At 33.1% G+C, this 25,446-nt stretch overlaps 1 pseudogene; it reads left to right on the top strand.

The window, feature by feature from the left end:
• LOC143642158 (chromobox protein homolog 1 pseudogene) overlaps positions 1-21,007 on the top strand; it is a 64,341-nt pseudogene extending 43,334 nt beyond the window's left edge.
• The last annotated feature ends 4,439 nt before the right edge of the window (positions 21,008-25,446 follow it).

The raw sequence follows: 25,446 nt of genomic DNA, 5'->3' as shown, positions 1-25,446 counted from the left end.
ACGGTGGAAAATATGGAGAAGAACATTCCGACTTCACTGATGAAAAGCATGTTTTTCTTGAGGCCCATCAGTGAGGTAAGAATGACTAGATAGACTAAGGCAAGGAAAAACTGAGCTCTAGAGTTAATGAGAAACAGATAGCTAAGGGTCACCTAGGTGATGACCCATGACAGAAACTTTTATTCTGGAGGCAATGGGAGTCTATGAAGCAATTTGAGCAGTGGCCTGCTGTTTTTGGCATTCATGTTTTGAAAACACTACTCTGATTTCTCTTTTGACAAGACTATTTGAAAAATCTAAATAGAACAAGACCATGTGTGGACAATTGCAATAATCTACAGGAACCTCAGCAGTAATTTGTACCTTAATAGCAGCAGAAGAGTTGAGGGAAAGTATTAAAATTCCATGTATTTTGAAGGTCATTGAAAAAATGAACTTTTGATTTGGTTTTTGAATATAAGACAAAGATAAAAGTAAATTTTACTCTTACTAAGTAGTAGAATAGAAGTAGACCTTTAGAAAGATTGAGTGGGGTGGGGAAGGTTTTACATTGGTAGAGGAAAGAAAATATGTTTGGTTTGGACTTTTCAAATTTAAGACCTGTTAGACATCCAAGTGTGGATATGAACAAAACAATGCATTACACTTTTCCTGAAAAGGTTATATGTCCATTTAAAAAGTAAATATTGCAACAGTCTTTAAAGTCAGCATGGTTAATATTGTATACTGTTCTAAATTCTCAATATAATATTAAAACATCTTTGAAGGACTGTAATCCTCTCAGTTTTCTCAGTGGAGAAAACTTAAATAAGTTATTTAATACATGAAATTTTAGAAGCAAAATCTTAAATAAAAAAAAATTATTTCAGAGCTTACCTCCAGGCCCTTTGTAAACCTGACCATATGCTCTGCCTTCTTTCAAAAGATAAGAGAAATGGCTATGAGCATGCATTATGTGGCTAAGAGTTTGCAAAGCTTACTATCTTTAATCTTTGCAAAAACCCTACAAGTAAGGAGTTAGAATTTCTGTTTGAAAAATAAGGGAATACCCTTCAACTAATTAAGGAGCTTAAAACAAAGATGTTCAAATAACAAATAGAGCTGAAAATCAAATTCAGAATTCTTTGCAATTTTTTTCATTAAAAAAATAAAATAAAATTTAAAAACTGAAGAAATTTCACATTTGGTTGCCCACGGAGTGATGAAACTAGCCATGCAGAGTCAATGCTAAACTGACCACTTAGACTAAATTGAGAAAGAGTGATGAGATTGAGCCTGGGTTGCAATGTGACTGTTATTTCCCCCAGTCTTTTTAGATCATGCCTCATCAAAGACCAGTCTTATTGAATGATAGATTCCTATGCTATTATAGAACCAGTTTCAGACATGTTTCAATCTACTATTTACAGACAATTTAATTTGTATATTCAAGATTTGCTCCATAGAGATTCTCTTCCAGTTCTTTCTTTTTCCCACAGGACACTTAATTGTTCTATCACCTCCATGTGGTGCTTCTCCAGCCATGACTCAAAGACTTTAAATGACTGTATTTATTTTAAGAGAAACTTTAGTGCCTATAAAATCAGCATGTTCTCCTGCAGCACATCTGTTCTCTCTCTGAGTTTTATATTATCACTTTACTAGAGATTTTACTTGCTAGATCAAGGGAGTTTGGTGTGCTTTGATTCAACTGGATTCCTATTGGTACTGAGTATAATTAACACTTAGCATATACTCATATTTTTGTAATTGTACGATCTTTACCTGTTCCTCAACTCTTTGGATCTGGAAAGTCTTCCTCTATGACAAGGAAATGATTGTCTTTTCCTTGAAAGGAGGGACCCTGGCAGTGAACTTTCCTGGTGTATTCTTTTAGTTACACTTCAGACTGGCAACACATAAATGGTTTTATCTATTTACATTTGACATACATCTGTGTATTGGGTTACTTTCTTATCTTGTATTTACTGTCTTTAGAACCCTTTATAACTTGGGTGTTTTAAAATGAAGAAAATGGTGGAATGATTTTTGGTGAGCTTTATGTATTTGCACCAGATTCTGAGAAATGACTCTATCTTGCCTTAAAATGTGCTTTGCTACTCAGCTACTTCTTGGCAGAACCTTGTTTAAATTTAATGACTGTCTTACTGCCTTTGCATACATCACTTAAAATAAGAGTTGAGATCATACTAATTCTTAAGTTTAGATGTAAGTTTAGATTAAATTTAGTGTACTCGATGCACGAGATCAAACCCTTAAAATCTGGTAAAGGTCAGCCAGTCGTTTTCATCTTTCACGTTGCTGTCTGAAGTGTATAGCTTCCAAGGTTATAAGAGCAAAGAAGGAAGAGGTGTGGGAGGTCCTTGCCTGCACCTGCCACAAAGTGACAACAACTCTGCTCACAGTTCATTGGCCAGGAGTACCAATATGGCTCTAATCTAAATGTAAGGAAATTCAGTGAGTGCCAAATCACCAGTAAGAAGGAAATTTCTATTTCTCCTTCAGAAGTTAGCATCAAATTCCTCCATATACCATCTGGATTCTATTGCTTTAAAGAGAGAAAATCCCAGGCTAGTAGTTCTGCAACTTATGGAATTTTATAGCATACAACCATAAAATCCTAACAATGAAATTCATAGCTGGAACACAAAACATTGGAAGAAACTAAACTGTTTTAAGATAAGATTATACACATATAAGTGAATATATGTTTAATGGCATAAGACTATTTATTCTTTCTTATAGTAATTATACAAGAAGTATTAATGGTTTCTGTAATTGTGTATCATGGGACTTGGCTTATTTTATTAGTAAATAATTTTCAATAATTCATAAACCTCCTTTAATTCTCAGTTGGAACTGAGTAACAATAATACTAGAAACGAGAGTTGTAGTTTAGTTATCTTGCTTTCGAGTTTCATATAGGTGCATAACATTTTTTAATGTATAAGATTTCTTAAAGACAGAATAAATTTCTAAAATATCAATTAAAGATGGGTTTTACTTTAAACAAAAATATTGTAGGCACCAAACTGGTTGGGTTTTTATCTTTAAAATATTGTCAGCTCACAAGTAGATTTTTTTTCTTAAAGGTTGAAGTCTTCTAACATAAAACAAATTTGACAAAACTGTCAAAAAAATAGCTGAACAATATCTGGAGGGTAAGAAAGAAAACCATCACATTTAGTTTCTTTGATTACAGTCAGTACATTTGGATTTTTAATGTAGAATTAATTAATTCAGAAATATTTTTACAATGGCAATACACATCCAAAGATGTCAAAAATGAGAAATAAAGCCATTTCCAGAAAGCTAGCGGGTACAAACTACCAAACTAGTAAATGCAAGTCTGTATTTATGTGGACTGAAGTTTGACTTCAGTTTATACTTTATCCAAATGCTTGCTTACACACAGACACATGGGACTAAGATAAGTAACTTTTGAAGTTTCCAATGAATGTTTCATAAATCCTTTAACACAGTTACTAAACAATTACAATGGTATAGCCCAACTGATATGCACATCAATGTAAATATACTTTATGTAGTATAAAAAGTTGATGCATTTCTGAAAGTCCATAAGATTATGACAGGATTGTGTGTGTATGTGTGTGTGTGTGTGTATATTTGTGTGTGTAATCTGACACTGCACAGTTGAAGTAGGTTCATATTTTGGTTCTTAAAAAAAATAGTACAATTAATGGAAACTATTTCAATCCAAATGAAGCTTATTTTGGTCCTGTCCTAGCCCATGTATTGCATAGCCACTATTACTTATACTCAAGGATAAGTAGCTTCTCTAAGCTCTTGTGCTAGAATTAGTTTGTAAGAACAGTACCCTCGATTTTCTGTATAAATCTGTTTCTTTTTCTTGAATTTCGAAAGAAAAATTTTAATGGACAATAGTTGTCATTACTATCTGAGGTTACTATACCTAAATAATTCTGTTTAAAAGTTCTCCAATCCTTATTCTGCAATAGCTGGTTAAATAATATGTCTCTGTAGAAAGTTAAAAAAAAAAGTGTCTTAAGGATGCTCATTTAAACCTATTTTGAAACAGAAAAATACACTTCAATGAAGGATTAGTAAAATTAATTATGTCATACCAGTGTAATGAAAGTCTGTGTAGGTACGGCTGGGTTTGGGGCTCAGGGGTGGACCGCTCGCTTGGCACATGTGAGGCACTGGGTTCAAACCTCAGCACCAAATAGAAATGAAATGAAGATATTATGCTGACCTACAACTAAAAAATAAGTATTTTTTTTAAAACAGAAAATCTGTGTGGGTATAAAAATGTGTTTTACATGTTTTATATTTACAAATATAAAATACATAAAATGCATGTGTATTATTATAAAATACATTCTACAATTTGATTTTCATGTATGATTATTTTATCTTTACATAACTATATGTCATCAATTTATATGTAAAAAACAATATACATCTTGATATTAAATCTTACTTTATACATATATTATAGATATAATATATATAAATTATATATATATATATATATATATATATATAATTCTAGGATAAACTAGATATAGTAAATGTGTATATATGTTATATATGCCCATTTGTATACATAGTAAGTGTGTTATATGTTATATATATGTACATATGTATATATGATATATATATATATACATTTTTACATACATTATATGCATATATTAAATTCCAAAATTTACATCTTAAGTGAAAGAAACAAAGTTGCATTATCATTTGCAAAAGATGACCTATTTGTGTAAAAAAAGTGGAGAAGTCAATAAGAATCTATAAAGTATGCTACCTTACCACATATTATGTATTCCTATGCAGAAATTTCTGAAATAATACACTAGAAACTATTAATCTTAGGTAGCTACCACCTAGGATTATTAATGAAGAATCAAAATTTTAGGATCAGAAAATATTTATTGCTGACTTTTACTGCTCTGTATTTTATAGTTTTATCTTAAAAAAGTTTATACTTAAAAATTATTTTATATTAATATCATTATTAGCATTTAGTTGGTGGCATGTATGCATAATACCTTAAGCTCAATTGTCAATATTCCAGATGTTCTGAAGAAGAATGTACATGAAAAACTATATATATATATATATATATATATATACACACACATATATATATACACACACACACACACACACACACACATATGTATATATACACACACACACACACACACACATGCCACACGTGCACACTTGGCAATGGAGATAAATATTTTTTAGAGTTTTAGAAGGATTCATCTATTTCTATTTCTTGAATATTTTATTTTTTATTTTTAAGTATTTTAAGGATTCAAGAAGGTACACAGAATATAAATGTGCTTGTGAGTATATAAATTACAACAAAATGAATATCTATGTAAGTTTTCAGCCAGGACAAATAAAAGGTAATGGGCAGCTTTCACTCTCTTGCTCACTATCCCTTTTTTTATCTCCAAAGCAGAGCCTTCTAACTTTTCTCACTTCTAACTATGTGGCATAGTGTTGCTTCTAAATATATTTTAGGATTTACTTTTTTACTCAATATTGTTTGTGACATTCATCCATGTGATTGTGTTCATTTTTATTTGACTATAAAGTCAATTGTATAAATGTACTATTTTTTGTATACCTTATTTACTGTTGATGTATACTTGGAATGTTTCCAATTTGAGGATAATATGCAAAATGTCACTGTGAATATTCTTATATACAATATCCTAACAGACATATGCATAGTGAGTATACTTTTGGGAGTAGAATTGACAGATCATAAAGAATGCATATATTTAATTTTAGTTGTTACATTCAAATATATAGCTGCCCAAAATGGTTGTAAAATTCTCACTCCCACCAGTGATATATGAGGATCTCAGATGCTTCACATCTATTGTAAAACTTGGCCTTGTTGAGTTTAGCATAACTTTTAATACTAATAATTACAGGAATTTTTTTTAATTCCATAAAGAAGAAAGTAAAATAGATTGTCAAATATATGTATTTATTTTGTACAGGCTATACATGAAATTAAAACCTCAATCATGTGGCATAAAAATTGCCAGAAACAATAAAACTGATAAATTAACCTTTATGTGGTGACATTTGACACTTTTTATAACTTAAATTTATACAACTGATTGTATAGTCCAGTAAAAATGAACAAAATTACATGGGTGAATCCCACATACTTAATATTGAGTAAAAAAAAAAATCTTAAAATATACTTACAAGCAACACTAAGCCATATAGTTAGAAGTGAGAGAAGGGCTCAACTTTGGGGATAAAAAAGGGGTAGTGAGCCAGAGGGTGAAAACTTCCCATTACTTTATCTTTATCCTGGCTGATAACTTACATAGCTTTTCATTTTGTTGCAATTTATTTACTCACATAGACATTTTTATTCTGTGTACTTTCTTGAATCATTAAAATACTTAAAAATGAAAAATGAAATATTCAAGAAATAAAAATAGATGAATCCTTCTAAATTTAAAAAAATTACATTTAAAAAAATATTTACCTCCTTTGCCAAGCCAATATGGATAATAAGAAAACAGTAAAGCATTCATTGTTGAGCCAGAAACAAGAAAAATAGGTCATGGACAGTGGTTTGTTGTTATTGTTTGTTCTGTTCTGGAGTTGACACATGGCAGACTCTACCATGGAATTGACACGTGACAGACTCTACCACGGAGCTATACCTCTAGCTCATTTTTTGGTGAGATAGGGTTTCTCTAAGTTACCCAGGCTGGCACTGAATTTGTGATCCTCCTGTCACCTTCTGAGTAGCTAGGATTCTAGGTGTGCACCACCATAACCAGCTTCTTTTTGAATAATTTTTGCCCAAAGGTACTATGGAATGCATTCAGACAAGAAAAAATTAGAAATTAAAAATAAATATTGAAAAGAAGAGTTCAAAAGATTTATGATTTTATTTAAATAATAAAGTTAAAACTTTCATTTTGCTTGCAGATATTCTATAATTTTATCAGTGTGACTGGTAAAAGAGAAAAAAACCACAAATGAATAACAAAGGTGTTAAATTGTCATTGACATCAAAATCAGCAGCTAACATATGGAAGATAAATGGGAAGAAAAATCATTTACTATAATAACAACAGAAAATCAAACTCTTAGGAGTATAGTAAATAAAAAAAGTTAATCACACATGTACAAAATATTTTAAAATACTAGTAAAAGAGAATAAATGAGTCTCAAACAAATGAAAATAAATACAATATGTTTGGATAATAAGATAAAATCATAAAGGTTCTAATTTTTCTTATATTATTTTATGTTTGTTGAGATCCCACTAAAAATCCTCTATTTGTTCTTTTAACTCTATATTTTACATGGAAAAATGTACTAAACAGAAAAACTTTGAAAATTCTAAACAGAAGAAAAATGAGGAAAAGACTGAAACTTCCACATACTGATACATGTATTTTAAAGTCTCAAAGTTAAAAGACAATGGAGAGTTTTATTAGTAAATAAACAGACCAAAGTAAAAGAGTAGAAAATCCCAAAATATACAAACTATGTATGGGCACTTATGTATTACTATATTATAAGAGTAGCATCTGAAATTGGGTGGAGAGTAGATATAATTATCCAATAGGAAGTATTGATAGGAGAGGAATAGAGCTTTGAAAATATTTTAGGTAGACACATAATTTAATTTAATTTTATTTTTTCTGTTGTTGTTGTTTTTGTTTGTTTTGTGTGTGTTTTGTTTGTTTGTTTTCCAGTGCTGGCAATTGGACTCAGGGCCTTTTGCATGCTAGGCAGGCAATCTACCACTGAAGTGCACCTTCAACCCTAGACTAAAGATTTAAATAGGATAATAATCTATAATTTAAAGAATAGAAGAAAACATGGGTCTTTTAATTATAGGATCAAAGGAGGGAAAAAGTCCTTCTAACTATCTCAGAACCCAGAAAGCACTACACAATAAATTGGTAAATAGTTCTAAATCATCGAATACTGAGAGAGCGGTTTCCTATCACAGCCATAAAAAAAAAAAAGAACAAGTTTCTTAAATCATATTTCAAACATATCAGAAAACTGTAAATGATAAAAACTAGCTAAAATAAAAAACAAAAAACTTGTTAGAGGAAGTGAAAATGACCAGCCACTTTCTTCACTAGAAGAATTTATCAATTCTAGGCATTGCCTGAGGCATGACCCAAGCAGAAGTACTCTCCTGGAATACTGACGTGATAGATCACTCTCTTACAGGAGCCCCCATTGCTCACCTGACTTTTCCCCTGAGAAATTTGTTGCAAGTTGCAGTAAAGCAGAAAGTTTGAGGGCTGTTCTGAGCCATCTAAAAAGACAGAGTAAAATCTCTGTGGCATTGTGGTGTTTACAAATCAGAGTCCTGCTAGAAGAGGGACCTGCTTTAAATAGACAAAGTCTCTTTCTTCCTGAAGACATGTAACAGAGTCTAAATTTTTGTGTGTGGAAGCTAACATGGTAAGCTCAAAACCTGCAAAGCACAGAACCAATTCTTTTGGAATGTTCATGACTAAAACGACAGAAACCACCACATTGAACAGAAACAAAGAAGACCAGGCCAAAGAAGAAAGACAAACTTAAATTGTAGTTCTAAAACCGCAATTCAACATAAATCAACTCAATTCCTAACTGGTTAAGATTACTACTGGTTTTACCTCATTTGCTGTCTTGGTCAGTTTGCTATAACAAAGTACAATAGACTAGGTTGATTATAAACTACAGAGATTTATTTTTCACAGTCTAGAAGCTGTAAGTCCAAGATGGTAGATCAACGTGGTTGAGTTCTAACAAGTGCTCTCTTCCAGTTTTCACATTGCCTACTTATTTTTATACACACATGGAAGAAAGAGAGCAGACTACCTCTCTTTCTATAAGAGCATCCTCTTCCTATAAGAGCACTAATCCCAGTTGTGAAGCCTCCACCTCAAAATCGAATTACCTCCCAAAGCCTCACCTCCAAACACCATCACATTGGGAATTAGATTTCAACAAATGAATTTTGAGGGGGCCCAAACATCTAGTCCATAGCATTTGACTAACAGAGAAAAGGAAATTGCTTTCTGGTGGAAAGTAGCAGGATCTTTAATTCTCTTACATACCGATCTGGCACAGAATTAAAAATTTAGAAGAAAGGTTGGGGCAAGAGAGTATGGTCTATGGTCAAGAAGAAAACACAAATAATGAAAGTAACTGATGATCACCATTCTCCAAACTTCTTCCTAACCACAGGTTGGGTGCACTAAGGTTATCATGCAAACTGATTGTTTTCTAGTGAGGAATTCATCTGAGGGACAAATTCTATCTGATCCCCATCACCATGCCATAAGCTTTCACAGAATGGTGCCATCCTCTGAAGTGTTCCAGCTGTGCCTTCCTCCCTGGACAAGAGTCAGACCTTCACTGTAATCTTCATCCTCTCCCTGTTTACCCCTGCTTTTTCGTAAGTTTCTTTCAAAATAAATATCTTGCACATCTGATTCTATCTTGTCCTCTCTTTCACAGAGGATTTAAAAAAAAAGACACATAGTGTAATAAATTTAAAGCGATTACCTTGCCTATTGGGAGTCTAACATAAAGGAATCAATGTTCTGAAGCTAACTTTAATAACAGTCTAGAAAAATGTGAAATAGAGAGCAAATCTTTTATTGAAAAAATGCATTTAAGCCAGTGTAAGCTCTACTATATAACATTATTTGCTATTTCTGATTATGAAGGCCATTGCCAACTTCTATGGCTTAGAAATTTGAAAGTTTTGTGCAATAGAAGTGAGGACTAGACCTTCAAAAACGAGTTATTAAAGGTTAAACATGTAGTGAGAGGTCTACTCACATCATATTTGACAGAATACAAGTCCCCCTATAATATAATTGAATAGCTCTAACTGGCCTGATTGAGATTCCCTTGGAGCTTAATTCCACAATATTCATTTCCTTCCACCATCTGTTGATGGTGCCATACCACCAGTCCCTTGAGCAACCTCTCCATAGACCAGTGATTACTAACTTCTTGTGCTAAATGAAAACATTTCCCAGAGATCTAGCACCGTCTCAGGAATTGAGAGGAAATAGTGGCACAGACACACCAGCCACCCATAGCTATGGAATCTTACAATTACTGTAGAGCTCCTAATCTACCAGCTTTCCCTGGTCACATTTTGTCAGCTATACATGTATGCTAACAATGGTCAGTTTAGCAAGATGGCTAACATACCAGTCGAGGTAGCCAAATAGACATAAACCAGAAACATATATATGAAGATTTATAAAAATTTCAGGATACTGGCTACCAAGAGCTTCCCATAAAGTAGAAAGAAATCTTGAATTTCAAAAGTAGATTCCCAGGCCTTTCCTTGGTCTGTCAGAAATATACTTCTGGGCCACAAAAAGAGAGGTGTCAAGAGTAAGGTTCAGGAGTTCCTCAGAGAGCAGGGAGCACTTGCAGAGAGCAGTACAGCTTGCACAGTGTTCTCTGGGGAGCCAGGCATGGTTGTCCCTGTACTAAAGGTAATAGAACAGAGCCTGCTGGGAAATATCCCAGCATACGTCTCTTCCTTCTAGAAAAGATCATTTATCCACTTACCTGAAGGTCAAGTTGACAGTGATTAAAGTTGGAAACCTGTGTTCTTTCTTTTCTTCTAGGAGCATGTCCTTACCTGCCACTTCCCTGAAGGGAATGAATGGATCAGAGGCACAAAAAGAAATAACTCTGTAGAAAATGGCTGAGTGATTCATTCAAAAGATACAAGATCTGAACTTCATACTTGGAATCTGGTTTCCACCTAATTTTTTCTAACTTTTCTCATGTACCCCCATGTTATGTCATCTCTTTGGTCTTAGATTCCTCAACATAAAATGATAATAACATTTTCTCACAAAATTCTATGATGATCTAAATGAATCATATAAAGATGCCTAATACTGAATAAAAGCACATTAAATTTTTTTATTAAAATTTACTCTAAAAATTAAAAAATAATGAATTTTATTATTTATTGTTTATCCTATTAATGGACATAACACAAATATCTGAAATATCTGTCATATTTATTCTTATATGCTTTGTTTGTTATCAAAATAGATGCTATATTCCCTTGGGGAAAAAATTTAATTGGACTTATTGAGTACAGAAATTTAAATACTTAAGAGGTCAAATGTCGATTCTATTGCAGTCTGTTACTATAAAACTGAGTAATTGTGGTGCTTTTGACTAACGCTATCTCTCTAAAATCTAAGACATCACCAGGAAAATCATAATTTATAAATTAAGAGTCAGGGAAAGGGCAAATAATTAACTAGCTTCATTCCAGCTCTTTTCCATTTTGCATCAATAATAGTAATATTTGTGTGATTTGATAGCACATGCTGAAACTATATCTAAGGCTCCTCTCTAGAACATGTGACTTTCTATTAAATGACATGGTATAAATCTGAATAAAATGAAGGAGAACTTCACTTGCTATCTATGATTGACAAAAGATAGATACTAACATCACTCAGAGCATTGAGCAAAATCTTCAAATTGGCAATTGTTCTCAAGGTGTTAGGGAACAATAATAAAACGCAGTGCCTCTGGCTTATACCAGATTAATGTTATTTTCCAAAGAGGTGCTTTCTAGGTTCTGTCAATTTGAAAAGAAAGTATTTCTTTAGGGGTTTACAATAGTACACATGTGCCCGTTTGTGTGCATAAAATCTTATGGCATTTCTCATCTAATTATATTTTATTTCAGAGGGATAGTGATGTCCTTAGAAAACAGAAAAACTAAGAGTGACACTGCATTTCGATTTCCTAGAGTTGTCACAATTTCCACCACAGATAAGCACAATGTTGTGGTTTACTTTGTGTCCACAAAAAGAGTTAAGTTTGGAAACAGTTCTGCCACCAGTAATTTTGTAATAATTTTAAGCTTCAGTGAACTTAAAATTATTTCCCCACCTTATTAGATTTTAAATCTTTTAAAAAGGAATTTTTTTCCTTTTGAAAGAACTTCACAGAAAATAAAAATAGAGATATTTGACAGAGACCTTGCATATTCTACTAACTATAAATTGTTTATTTCTCATTAAGTAATACCATTCTGATGAATGTAGCATCAGACTGTTGATTAACTATGCTAATTGAGTGTCATGATGAGGAAGTCAGACTTTTCAGAAGAAATGAAACCATAATATTTTCATAACTAAAAGCCTTGAATGAAGCTCAGAGTTTTGTTTAAATTTTGTTAATTTTTAATTAATAGACTTAATTCTTTTTTAAATTTATTGTTTATCCCAATTTATTATCCATGAAAGCAGAATGCATTTCAATTCATAGTACACATATAGAACACAATTTTTCATTTCTCTGGTTGTACAGAAAGTAGAGTCACATCATTTGCATCTTCATATATGTACTTCAGGTAATCATGTCCATCTCATTCCACCATCTTTCCTACCCCCATTCCCCATTCCTTCCTCTCCTTTAATTTTATTTTAGTGCAATTTATTAATTATTCTTTTATGGATTATATTTTTGGTGTATCTAAAAAGTCTTTGTCAAATTCAAAGTTATTTAGATTATGAGTCAACTTTTGGAAAGATATGAAGTCTATTCTCTCTCTCTCTCTCTCTTTTTTTTTTTTTTTTTTTCCTTTTTTGCCCGTGCATATTCACGTGCTCCAGGATTGTTAAGTGATTCTTTCTCTACAGGATTGTTTTTGCTTCTTTTACAAATATCAATTGAATATGTTTCTGTGGGTTCATTTCTGGGATATCATTCTGTTTGTCTATTTTTTTAAAAAAACCAATGTTACACTACCTTGGTTTTTAGGAAATCTCGAGATCAGGTAGTGCCAATATTCAGAGTTACTTCTTTAATACTGTGTTGACTCTTCTGAGCCTTCTGCCTTCTTTACCTGAAGTTCAGAATCAGTTTGTCAATATAGGTACAATAATGGAATTTTGAATTTTGAATGGGATTCCTTTGCGTCTATAACTCAAGTTTGTAAGGACTGATCTCTTGATAATATTGTCTTCCTTCCACGAACATAAGATATGTCTCCAATTATTTAGGTTTTGTCTCTTTTCTCATGTAGATTCTGACAATAGTTTGTTAAGTATATGACTTTTTTCATGTTAAAGAGAATGCTAATATAAATGGCAATCTGTTTAAATTTTATATTCCACTTGTTATTTCTGGCATATAGAAACTTTTGAATATTGACCTGGTATCTTGCATAATTTTATAATTGTTTATTAGTTCTAAGAGATGTTTTCTGTCAATTTTTTTGTATATTCTGCATAGACAATCATCTATGAATGATGATAGTTTTATCTATTCCTTTGGTGTACCTTTTTCATCTTTTTCTTATCAGATTAGCTACAATTTCCTTTATAATTTATCTCCTGTAAGGATGAGGTTAGCTGTAGAGTTCTTTTGTAAGTTCTACCATCCTCAGAAAATTCTCCTTTATGCTTAGTTGGATGAAAATATTTATTATGAATTTAATTTTGTCAAATGTGTGTTCTGCTTCAAAAGATAGACCATATGATTCTTTTTTGATATAAAAGTTTAACATTAATTCATTTTCAAATGTTGAACCAATCTTGCAGACCTGAGATGAATCACATCTAATCATGAACTACATTTATTTTCATGCCTTGTTGGGTTTAGTATACTAAAAATTTTTTGAGAATTTTTTAAACATGTTGATGAGAAATTTTGATGTGTAGATTTTCTTGTTTGTATGACTTATCTTCTTTTAAAATAATGATAATACTTACCTCATAGAATAAACTGGGAAGCATCCCCTCTGTTTTTATATCCTTCAAAAAATTATAGAGAACTGATATATCATCATTTAAATGTTTGGTAGAATTCACAGTGAACCCTTTAAGTTCCAGTGTTTGCTATTTTGGAATATTATTAACTATTGATTCAATTTCTCTAATAAATATCATTCTTATATTACCTATATTTCTTTGTGTGAATTTTTTTTTAAAAATGTTCTTTTTCCAAAGTTTGTCCATTTCATCTAAATTATAAAATCTGTGATTACAGAGCTTTTTCTTTTAATATTCTTCTATTTTTCTTTCTTATTTCACTATTCTTTCTGTTTTTTTTCTATTGATACCAATTAAACCAGTAATGATGGCCCCTGTTTCATTTCTGATGTTAGAAATTCATGTCATCTGTGTTATCCTTGAATTTATCTTGACTTTTTTTAAAGCCTGTGTGTGTGTGTGTTTTCATTCTTGAGATAAGGTATAAAAATGTATATTGTGGAAGATTAATAATACTTTTGCCTCTGTTGGTGAACAATGTGAACAATAGGGAGAAATCCCATTAATGTTACCAAACCCAAGCATGCACTACATGGAAATCAAAAGAATAATATTAACTACCATAGTCTTGATGGACTACTCTATAGGCAAAGCCATCAACACAAACTTTTTCTTTTTTCTAGATCCTACATGGGAATTCACCAAAGTTTACAAAGAAAACATATATTCCTATAAGTTAAATATCAGTCATGTAACTAGCAAGGCGAAGTTTTGAATCCTTACTTTTTAGATTCAGAAAACTATCCTCCTTTAACACTTTATTGCTTATAATGATCCAATCCCTATTATCCTGAGCTGTAAGTTCTCATAAAAAAGTGAACCTAGTATAATTTTTGCCCTTTAGCATAATATGAAATAGATGTCTATGTGGACTACAGCTGCTTGTCTGCTTATTAAGCTATTTTAACATTATTGTCTACTCCTAAGACTAGAGTTCTGGTGAAAGAAAAAATTAAGGCAATAATTCTTAAAATATTTACAAAGCTTTTTTGAAAGTATAAGTAATTTTCATAAAAAGTGGCATGTGCTATATAAAAATCAATGAACAAACATGTTTGATCAAATATATTGATGATATGTCTAGAATTCTGCACCAGTTATGTGGTATTTCATGTCATCAGTGATGTAAGTGGTTACAAATTAGTCACAGAGATGAGCCAAATGTCTTAAGGTCATTCTTTTCATTGATTCATCTTAATTATTATAATTATTAAATTTGTCAGTGACAGCTCTAGTATTAGAGGCTACTAGATACATCCACTTAAATCACTTCTAGAAATAAAATTGTTTTTTAAGTTCACATGGTTTTGGGTACATTTTAGCAAAAGTCTTTTAAGTACATTTGAAGAGACACATTAAATGCTTCAGAATAAATGTTTAGCACACAAAAAAATGGTGCTCAAAGGAAAAAAAAAAAGCTCTCTTGTCATAACCTAAAGATTGTGATTAATTTAATACATTTAAAGCTTCTATAAATTTTCACATAGGTTAGAAACAGCTTTGCTAGGTTTTTAGGTCCAAAGCTATTTATTTTCCTCCTGTAGATGTATGAGAAACAGGGACTTGATATCAAGTATAGAATGCATGTTTTATTCAAAGCCATTCTCTATTGCCACACTTGTCGGGAGAGCTCCCAAGAGGAGGTTAACAGAAATTGACAATACAAGCTGGGAGAAAGATAGAGGGATCCAGAAACAAAACAAAGAAAAGAAATCAGAAAAAGAAAATGAACAAACAGGATATCTTCAGAAGCAGTGACTCCTTCCTTTGGGAATAGTCACAAATCTCCCATCTGAGTCTTATTAGGTTCTCCTTGTTTGAAACAGGAATGAGGCTAGTAGAAAGAGTGTGGAAGAGTGCATGTACAGAGTGTGTCTAAATGACAAAGAGGGACAGATTCCTTCAGTGACATATTGGAGATCCCTTCATCATGTATTTCAAGTGTCTTTATTTGACTTTTAAATCCTGATAAAAACTTCGCAATTATACTATCTTGGGAAAAAAATCCCCATAGCATTTTTTAATTCCCAATTGACATAGGTGATTTCAAATTTTTCAACAGTCTGTCAAACTTCTGACAGGTGTAACTTTTCTCCTCGGGAGTACCAGAAAGACACTGTGTGGGAACATTGTGCTGGTAAAGCAGTGAGCCATATTAGAATTTTGAGATGCTTGGGAGCAAGGACCTTTGCAACTGCATATGAATGCTGGTGGCTAAGGGGATGACTTACAGTTTTAGGGTCTCTGCAAGCAAATGCTTCTCAGCATCATGTACCGAAGCCAATATTGCCCAGGAAGCTCTTTACAGTGACAGGGGAGCTCATCCTGGAATAATGAAATCACAGTCTCTAAAATGAGACATAATCAAATTCCCTGCTTCATTTGAATAAGAATACAATGTTTAGAATAATTTTCCCAATCTATTGATAAGGTCAAGAATATTGGTTTGATATGTGTTGGTGGGTACTAGTAGCAGAATCCCTGGCCATGTAGTTTTGGTTCAAGTCTATCTATGAGGTACTATCTACACTCTTAAAAGAGGTACTCACGTAGGTTTTTCAAAGGCATCAGAAATTGAGTTTAAAAACAAAGGGCATTTCCAAAGATGAGTGGAATCAGACATTCAAACTGATCTCCAGAATGAGTATCATCTGCATAATCAATGCTGTTCCATTTGATGGTTCCTGTTCCAGAGAAAGAAACCACAAACTATAACCTACAGACTAAATCTGGCCCACTGTTTATTTATGCATGTCCCGTAAGCCAAGCATAGTGTTTACATTTTTTAATGTTAAAAAAATAGCAAAGAAGAATAATATTTTTTTGACATAGGAAAAATCATAGATAAAGTTTACTGGATCACAGTCATGCTCATTTGTTTGTATATTGCTTTCACACTACAAAGTGGAGTTGAATAGTTGCTATGGAGACCATATGGCTCACAAAACCTAAATATTTACTCTTTCGACCTTATATGAGTTTCCTAGGGCTGCTATAACAAATGGCTTCAAATATTGTCATGAAACAACAGAAATTTAGTCCCTCACAGTTCTGAAGGCTAAAAGTCCACAGTCAGTGAGATGTGCCCACTCCAGAGGTTCTAGGGGAGATTCTGTGCCCTGCCTTTGCCAGCTTTGGTGGTTGCAAGAATACCATCTCTCTGACCTCTGCCTTGGCTTTTCATCAGCAACTCTCTCTGCATTCTATTCAAATACATATTTATCTTTAGATTTAGGGTTTACCAGAATGATCTTTTTTGATACCCATAACTTAATTTTATCTGTAAAGACCTTTTCCTTTCTTCCCAAATAAGTTTACATGTATAGGTTTTAAGTGTTAATAACTTCAGGGAAACTGCCATTCAATCCCCTTATAGAAAAATGTGTTGTGGTTTAAGATTTTAAATCTAAGTCATGAAAAATGGGAATGTGGGAGAGAGAAAGGGTGTATATTGTGAGAACTATTGTGCTTTGCCTGTGAGGGTTGCTGTTTATCCTAAAGGGATAGGGAAGTCTGCTAGTAGCTGGATGATCTTTACACACAGTTGAAAAGATGCTATTTTGAGAAAGATAAGTATTAAGTTCACCTACATGTAATTCCTTATTTTCTAACAATACTCCTTAAGTATACCACATGCCAGTGGATTGACAACTAGCTTAGAAACTTGCCTACAAAAAAAAAAAAAAAAAAGCTTCTCATTTAGAAAACATCAGTAGGTACAAAATGACACTGCTGATAGAAGCTATAACGAACTAGTAGATCTGACTCAATTAAGACAACCCACTTACAGCTACATATTATTTTTATTTATTTCATAGAAATATAAAATTTTATTCTCTCCAATTGTCCCCAAAAAAATTCGTTCAGAGAAATTAAGTCTTTAGGAACACGAAAAGGGTATCTTAAAAGGCTCTCTAGGAACTTGGAGGTTAGAGAGGAATCAGAATTCAGTGGCAGGCCTCCCTCTGTGTTTATGAAGCCTATGGATTTTTCTTGAAAGATCCCCTTTAAGAGGACACAACACTGAGTATTCAGCTGCAGCACCTCAGGACAGCTAAAACTCTGCCAGGGACTGTGGTGTCACTATAGGCAGCTGGCTGATCACAAGTTAGGACTCCTGCTGTGGAGAAAAGCAAAGGGAAGTTTCCGACAAAAGAAAGGGTTGGAATATCAAGGAATCAGGAAGTTTGGATGTCTGACTCTTCCTCCAATCTGTGATGAAGAGGATAAGAATTTTTGTCTCAGTTCTAGTTAAGTGAGTAGATGAAGAGGTAGAAATGCCATTTTTCATTGCATCAATGCAGACATCAAAGTACCTAGAGTAATGTTCTAAAATTTGAAGGACAATGATGGAGAATGCCCATGGAAATAGAAATTAGTAGAAATAAATATGAAATAGATTTTATTTTTCTCTCTAGAAGGTAAAATGAATTTAACCCAATGAATGTTACTTTGCTACTGATAAGACCTGTGGGACATCTACAGGGCTTTATATATGTCCTAAAAAAAAAAAAAAAAAAAGATGACAATTTAGCATAGTTATATAATGGTAAATATATAAATGTATACACACATGCATATATAGACATACACATGTGTGTGTGTGTATATATATAATATATATGAATATATTAAATATACACACACAGGAATATTAGCCATATTAGTATGACTGTTTAAAAGTGTATATATAATGAAACTTTATATAAAAAATATATGACTAAGTATAGGTAATAAACATAACTATAAAATCAGTTGGATGGAAGGAAATTACAACTTACCTGATATGAAATTGTTGAGGAGGGAGCTCAATAAATTCACTGAGTTACCTGGAGTTCCAAGGCACAGGGTTGGGACCAATTGCTATGAGAAATTAAGACTGTTTTGTTGTTCAGGAACATCACTTCAACAGGACCTTTAGATGTAAAGACAAAGATAAGTATTGACTATTTTCTTGGCAAAGACTTAAGTGCAATGAACAAATCTAAAATAAGATGTTATGATCGTGATGCCATATTCTTAAAAGGAATAGATTTCACTAAAATAGATTCATTTTAGTGAAATCACACCCATGCAAGCTAAATAATGTTTTCTTCTAAATCTAGATTTTTTTTCCTGCTCCTGCTTGAATGTTATATTTCTTCACAAAGTAGACATTCTTATTTTCTTTTTCAAACATTTGTTGTAAGACATTGAAGATTTGGAATGATAGTTCTAGAAGGTACAGGCCTGGTCTGTCATGCTAAGGAAAAGAATGTGAAAATTAACTCAACAAGCCTGATTCTGCTGATGGCTGTACTGTAACAAGTGTCTCAGGCCTGTTGTCTTTTAAAATAGTAAGTTAAGGGAAGGAATTCAATAGATACAGTTTTTAGGAGGCTGAGGTTCACTTAGGGAGTGATGGCTTTGGATAAGTGGCAGAAAGGTTGGGTTGGATGCCTTGGGGTCCGACCCCATGGTGTGAGCTTGTGAAATATTTGATAGCGACATGCATTGCTCAGTGCATGCTATGAGTTTAGCAAATCACATTAAACCTTCATTGGACTTCTTCTTGAAGACAAAAGAGGCAGAATTCTGTTTCATGAGGTTGAGAGGATCTGAAACATTAGGGACAAAAAAACAAAGAGGGAAAGAGAGAATAATTAGTAATTACTTCAATAATTCTACATTATACATTAGACTTGGGTTTGCCTATCTTATAAAATCAAGGGATCAAAGCAGGATTACTTAAATGAAGAAAGGATTAGAAAGCTCTCACTTTCTAAAAACAAAAACAAAGCAAAGGTAAACTTATGATAGAAAACTGCTGGAGAATAGGGTGTATAAGGAAAAAAATCACTTGCCATAACAGGAACTATATGTAGGACATCATCAGTTCACGAGAGAGTGCATCTTTGACTTTCTCTTCTAGATAACACAAAGAATAAAGCAGCAGAAGCCCTAAGTGTCATATGGAATATATCAGGATTCTGTCAATGATCACATGTATAGTGGCAAGTAATTAATGGCTTAGAAAGGAAATGCAAAAGTAAATAGATGAGGAGGTGCATGGTGTGAAGTAATTTTGTGTTTAAAATAATAAACTGACACATCTAGATCCAGACACTTCTTTTAGTCTTTGCAAATATCAGAAAGAGGCTTCTGAATCGATAAGGATGTTTGTTTATCTTGAACATGAGCCAAACAGTATCAGCAGTTGGCAGAGGATTATGCATGAAAAAGGAGGCTGGGGAATCAGGGACATATGTTTGTTGTGAGAAAATGCTATTGCCCATGCCCAGGGTCTTCCCCAGAGGGATACAAAGGAGAATGGGGCAAATCAATCACAGGGTATAATCCCTCCCCTGTCAATTATATATAGCTGAAATTAGATTGACATGAACAACTTTTTTCCTTAAGAAAAGAATGAAAAACAAACAAACTATTATAGGCTTTACTGGGCGCCACTCCCCAGGATAGCGCGATGCCATGCCACCATTGCAACACCAATTCCTTCTGGACTCTTGGGCGCTGCTCTGAGCAGTGTCACCCTTTACATCAGAAAGCTGTAGGGCAATAAGGAGGGGGGTTGGGGGTGGGGGAGAAACAAGAAGAAAAGTAGAGGAGGTAGAGTAGAACAAGAGGAAGAGGAACATGTGGTAGGAAAAGTTCTCAATTGTCTGGAAAAAGTGGAGAACCTCCTAAAGTGGAAGGTTTCTCAGGTGAGTAAAACACACAGGCACCAGAAAAAAACTGGCCCTCATTGCTGAGCTTCTACAGTTGCAGAAAAGAGTGGGTGAGACATAAATCAGACTGAGGCAAGTGTAGAGCTGATTCTGATTCTGAAGATAAAAGAGAAGTGAGCAAACCAAAGAAGAAAGAAAAGAGTCAGAAAAGCCATGGGACTTAGACCTGGGGTTTGGAGCCCAAGCAGATTATTAGAACTACAGACTCCAGCCCAGAGCTCCTGTTCCTAATGAAATGGAAAAACTCTGATGAGCTGAACCAAAGAGGCCAATGTCAAGTGTCCACAGGTTGTCTTATCTTTCTGTGAGAAAAGACTGACGTGGCATTCCTACTCCTCAGAGGATAATGACATAAACGATGACAATCCTGAGTACCAGCCCCTGTCACCTCTGACTGTGTATTTAAGTAGGGAGGGAAGGAGTTCCAATGTCTTGACCCCATAAAGGTGGTATGAGAAGATGTTCTTTAAAGAGCCAGCTTATTTTCTGTGCCCTGCAGAAGCCCCAGTGTTTTAAAGCCCATTCCAAGCTGTATAATTTGCACACTCATCCTAGTAGGGGTGAGTGTTTCAAGGCAACCCATTCTTCACTTTACTGAGAAAGGCAAAGGGAATTCTATAAAAGACAAAATTTGAAGACTTGGGTGTGGGGGAAGGCAAAAAAAAGGTACTGTTGATCCCCACACCCACAGCCTTCTAACCCACAGTGTTAATTCTGCATTTTTACAGCAAGCATGTGTGTAGTTTTTGTCTATTACTGGTATATTATTTGGGGTGGGAGGGATAAGGTGGTAAAGAAGGAGATGAGTAGGATCATTTTTGTTAAAATTTGGGGCCTGATTGGGAAAATGGTGAAACAATGGAAAGAATAAATAACTAATGATTTGGTTCTATGTACAGAATATTTTACCTTAAAAAAAAAAAGGTCATTGGCACCATAAATGAGGACTGTGAGAGACTGCTTAAAAGCTGTGAATGCCTAAAACCTATAAGCCAAGGTGTTCCCAGTCTGAGTTAATGTGGTTCCTCACAAAGAACTAAGCCAGTTCCTAAGTTACCAAAGCTGCCATTTTGGAGATAGAAATTGACTGAGATGGGAATGTCTTTTATTGGAGAGTAGACACAGGCAGATTATTTTGTCTTAAAGGTGCTAATTCTTGCAATTAGACAAAAAGACCTTTTCTTTTCCAATTACGAATTTATAAATAAAACCAGGTTGTCCATCTAAGCCACTGGCTGAAGTACAAGGGCAGGGGCCAAAGGGGGACAAAGAGGAAGAGTAGGGAAGGAGGAGGGCCCATACTCTTGGAATGAAAACTCTTGGAACCTCTGGTTTTTGAACTTTAAACTCTGAAACCATTAGCAGCAGGGTTCAGTCACTGACAGCAAGAGTTTCATTAAGTCAATTCAAGGGTTGAGTGGTTTCGAAAGCCCTGGTCTCCGGAGATTCTCTTTCACATTGGGGCAGTGGTTCACTTTAAACACATTAAATTTTTTTTTGAAGAAAAAATTTAATGAATCAACTGCTACCCAAAATGCTGTCTTAAATCATGAAATCCAAAAGTTCCTGATATCATGCAGACCTGCATCTAGAGCTACATTGTAAAATCTTTTTAGGCATGTCTTAGGTTTCTGTGAAATTTTTGTTTAAATGTAAACTTCATACACACTATTCAGTTGTTGTTTTTTTTTAAATTTAAATTTTTTTTTTTTTTTTAGTTGTTGATAGTCCTTTATTTATTTTATGTGGTGCTGAGAATCGAACCCAGTGCCTCACACATGCCAGGCACGTGCGCTACCACTGAGCCCCAGCCCCAGCCCACACTATCAGTTTTTGACTTACTAAAGCTATAGATTTATAATCACTGAAAAGAAAAAACAGTTTATAACTTGGAAAAGGGTGGCAATCATGAAGAGAATTTTATAGACTGACTGTAATAATAATAATATGTGCTGATTATGTATGCCAGGCAATGTGTTAAGAACTCTGTGTGCACTGTTTTACTTCATCTTCATAACAAATTTTTAAATGGATCATAAAAATATCCATGTTTTATAGAAAAAATAGAGAAATAGAAGTACTTTGCTCAAGTACAGAAGTATTGTCACTGGTAATACTATAACAGTTATTAAACACTTATTTGATGCCAGTAATTATTATAATTTCTCCTACATTTGGTCACATAATTTTCATTTTCCCCTACCTGTGAATACTATTATTCCATTTTTAAAATGAGAAGAGAAAATGGGTGACTTGGATTCTAAATCTAATTAGCAAATCCTTGAGCCCATATGTTTAACTTTGGACTAGCCTGCTCATGTGTTAATGCCCACAAGCCTGCCAGAAGAAGACACACTCAAATCTCTGTGTGCCAATTTAACTGATGATAAATTTAAGCCTCTTTCCAATTCAAGTGGGAACTGAAGATGTTTTGATACAGTAAATAATGATGGGACCCAAATTTTGCAGTCAGTTATTATTTTTGCATGTTACCATTTTACACATATTATTAAAAGAATGATAAAGAAAAAAATCGATGTGAAGCTAGATCAATATAAACTATGACCATTGACATTTTCCAAGAATATCATGCATGATATAACATTTTAAGTGAAGTTTATAAAATACATAGAAATTCATTTTCCTTAATAGAAGACTAGAATGTATGGCACACACATCTCAGTTTCCATTTTTTAATAAAATTTTTACCAATTCCCAAGGACATAAAATATGATGAACTTTGCATGAATACAAAGACTTAAATTTAATGATTTGAATCATATGAACTTGCCATTATAATTAAGAAATAATGACATATTCAAATGATATTTGCAGAAAGTAAAATTAGTTGTCAAAATAAATTTATCTCGGCGTTTTGCTGAAAACATATAATTTTACATAAAATATGTGGTTAGTTATTTATCACCTAACATTTAGTGACCCTCACTGAGAACATATGCACAGAGTATGTGATATAATACTTGGATCTCAGCACCTGCCATAGCAGTCACTTTTATATAAATAATTTCATTATGTTACCATAAAAATATAAGCAAAAATCTTATGCCAAATTCACAATTTTGTAATTAAATTGATCAATTAAAATATCTCACATTTAAAAATAGAAACCATATGAGCATAAAATAAAGTCTAGAGGGGAGTTAGGATTAGAAGTAAGACTATTTAAAATATTTCGTTTCCTATTTCTAATTATAAAATAAAAAGTGTCATTATTGCAGGAGATTCAGGCATGGGCTTCAAAACATTTATAGACCTCAGAATATCTCAGAGATATTTGAAAGATATGTTAGAAGCAACAGCTCTTTTCAGCAATATTTTAATTATTTTTTTGTTGTTATTCATCTTTTTCATTTATGGACTAAACTTACCCATTGAGGTTTTCAATAAAGTAATAAGTGTATAACAGGCTTACTTCTCTGAGGATTCCAATCTCATTGAAAGTGTCAAATGTTGGTATAGAGCCATAAAATCATTAACTATATACCCTGGCGTAAGATTGGTTCTCTTTAAACTGTACTTATAATTTCTAACGCATTACAGGATTCTGAAGTTACTCTATAATTTTTTTCCTTCTTTAAAATAAAATCATAATATTTCCTGACACCAGAGAAGTCATCTTCTGAAAAGTCAACAGAGGGTAAAAGCAAACTTCATCCAATCATCTATTTTCCCTGTTTTTGACAATGAATGAACATATTTATATTCTGATAAAAAATCTACTCTCCTATTATCTCCTCCTAGATATGAGTGAATATTTATCAAATATTATGGAATCAGTTTTATCAATACACTACCTAGTCCCTCCCTGATTCTTTGCTTATCTAAGAATGAATTACTATGGGAACAGTGGCAGATCTGTGAATAGTTCTGTAAAAATATTCCACTTAAACAGGGATTCCTAATATTTCATTTCTAAGAAAGTTTGCTTAAAACCTGACATTTTCAAAAGGCAAACATTTAAAAAGTCATATAAAACCTATGCTTTCAAAAATGTTTCTTAACATTAGAAAGTAAACCTCTGATTAGGAAATCTACAAAATACGGATTGGCATGTGGCATGTGAGATACTCTGGTAAACTTTTTAGCTGGAATGCAAAATGATTTTATCCATGGAAAATCTGTGATGATGGGGACAAGTAAAGACAGTCATAATTTTTCAGAACTAATAACCAATTACAATAAAAAAGAATAAGCAGTGGAGCCAGTAGTTTTCTTTATGCATTCTGACAAGAGGCTTGATCATAAGGAATATGCATCTCTATCCACATCTGGAGAAGTGTTACATGAGGACCCTTCAGTTTATAAGTCTATTTTGTAGTAAGTTTGCCTCTACCCCAAAGAGAATATCCATAGGTGGAACTACTAAGTTTTCAGTAGCAACAGTACACTTCATATGCTGTTCCGGAGTGATCACACTTCCCAAATGGTCAGAAATGAAGCTCAATGAAATTATTAAATATTTTCTATAAAGGACACAGGAAATGGTTTTAATTAGCACATATCCTCAAAATAATTTGGCATTTTGTGTCATTGATGAAAAATATTACAAATATGAAAACGTTTCAGAATCCATTAAGTTTTTACATTTTTTTCTTAGTCTGGTTATCAATTTGACCAGCAAATGCTGCAATAATTTCCTGAGGAAGAATACTTGAAAAATAGGCAACACCAACAAATATTAACTAAATGCTCTCGTTAAGTAGAAAGAATCAAAGTTAAATAAATAGAAAAGAATAATTTTTAGTGCCCATTTATGTGGCGCAGGTGTTAGACTTCACATTGTTTATTTTGCTTCTTCTCAACAAATATCCAAGGACTTTAGAAAGAGTAAAATGAATTACTTAATTAATTGCTAACAATCT

This window comes from Callospermophilus lateralis, chromosome 9, assembly GCF_048772815.1.
Source record: "Callospermophilus lateralis isolate mCalLat2 chromosome 9, mCalLat2.hap1, whole genome shotgun sequence".
NCBI lineage: Eukaryota > Metazoa > Chordata > Mammalia > Rodentia > Sciuridae > Callospermophilus > Callospermophilus lateralis.
This window is presented reverse-complemented; position numbering and strand designations above follow the sequence as displayed.